The sequence below is a fragment of the Arachis duranensis genome, chromosome 8, assembly GCF_000817695.3.
Source record: "Arachis duranensis cultivar V14167 chromosome 8, aradu.V14167.gnm2.J7QH, whole genome shotgun sequence".
Lineage (NCBI taxonomy): Eukaryota > Viridiplantae > Streptophyta > Magnoliopsida > Fabales > Fabaceae > Arachis > Arachis duranensis.
Window position 1 is genome coordinate 22,600,358 of NC_029779.3, and position 631 is coordinate 22,600,988.

Sequence of the window (631 nt, forward strand, 5' to 3'; positions counted from 1 at the left end):
TTTCTTCTGACTAGTCCCATTGTTCACAGGATTCCTTTCAGACGTGTACATGAATTGGTTATTTGCAACCATTTCAATTAGTTGTTGAGCTTCTGTAGGCGTCTTCTTCAGATGAAGAGATCCTCCAGCAGAGCTATCCAAAGACATCTTGGATAGTTCAGAGAGACCATCATAGAAAATACCTATGATGCTCCATTCAGAAAGCATGTCAGAAGGACATTTTCTGATCAATTGCTTGTATCTTTCCCAAGCTTCATAGAGGGATTCACCATCCTTTTGTCTGAAGGTTTGGACTTCCACTCTAAGCTTACTCAATTTTTGAGGTGGAAAGAACTTTGCCAAAAAGGCATTGACTAGCTTTTCCCATGAGTCCAAGCTTTCTTTAGGTTGAGAGTCCAACCATATTCTAGCTCTGTCTCTTACAGCAAAAGGGAATAGCATCAGTCTGTAGACCTCAGGGTCTACCCCATTAGTCTTGACAGTGTCACAGATTTGCAAGAATTCAGCTAAGAACTGATGAGGATCTTCCAATGGAAGTCCATGGAACTTGCAATTCTGTTGCATTAGAGAAACTAATTGAGGCTTAAGCTCAAAGTTGTTTGCTCTAATGGCAGGGATAGAGATGCTTCTC

At 41.0% G+C, this 631-nt stretch overlaps 1 non-coding gene across 1 annotated transcript; it reads left to right on the forward strand.

The window, feature by feature from the left end:
* Positions 1 to 201: 201 nt before the first annotated feature.
* Positions 202 to 309, forward strand: LOC127741332 (small nucleolar RNA R71). The gene has a single exon (XR_008002284.1). It is a non-coding gene; the product is annotated as a small nucleolar RNA R71 (small nucleolar RNA).
* The last annotated feature ends 322 nt before the right edge of the window (positions 310 to 631 follow it).